The sequence below is a fragment of the Myotis brandtii genome, unplaced genomic scaffold (assembly GCF_000412655.1).
Source record: "Myotis brandtii unplaced genomic scaffold, ASM41265v1 scaffold743, whole genome shotgun sequence".
Classification (NCBI taxonomy): domain Eukaryota; kingdom Metazoa; phylum Chordata; class Mammalia; order Chiroptera; family Vespertilionidae; genus Myotis; species Myotis brandtii.
The window spans coordinates 877,152-877,498 of NW_005370960.1; the positions used below are offsets into that span (position 1 = coordinate 877,152).

Consider the following 347-nt stretch of genomic DNA (forward strand, 5'->3'; position numbering starts at 1 on the left):
GTCCTGGGCTCAGACAGGCAGGGGCTGGGGCTGGCAGCCCTGGGCGGGCGGGGCAGGAGGCGCTGGAGGAGCCGGTTGCTCAGCAGCAAAATCAACAAACACCTGAAAGGGAGAGTGAACATGATTGTCAGCCTGTAAGAACCCGGCCACCACTCCTCGGTGTTATACAAGGAAACCCTCCCACAGAACACCCAGCTCTTCCTAAAGCCTCAACCCTCTCTCTCCACCCTTCCACCCTCCTAGACCCTCTCTCTCCACCCTCCTAGACCCTCTCACTCCACCCCTCCTAGACCCTCTCTCTCCACCCCTCCTAGACCCTCTCTCTCCACCCCTCCTAGACCCTCTCA

General features: G+C 60.5%; 1 protein-coding gene across 1 annotated transcript in view; it reads right to left on the reverse strand.

Moving 5' to 3' along the window:
• Nucleotides 1-347, reverse strand: part of ABCA13 (ATP-binding cassette, sub-family A (ABC1), member 13) — a 132,498-nt gene that overhangs the window by 4,338 nt on the left and 127,813 nt on the right. The window lies entirely within an intron of this gene.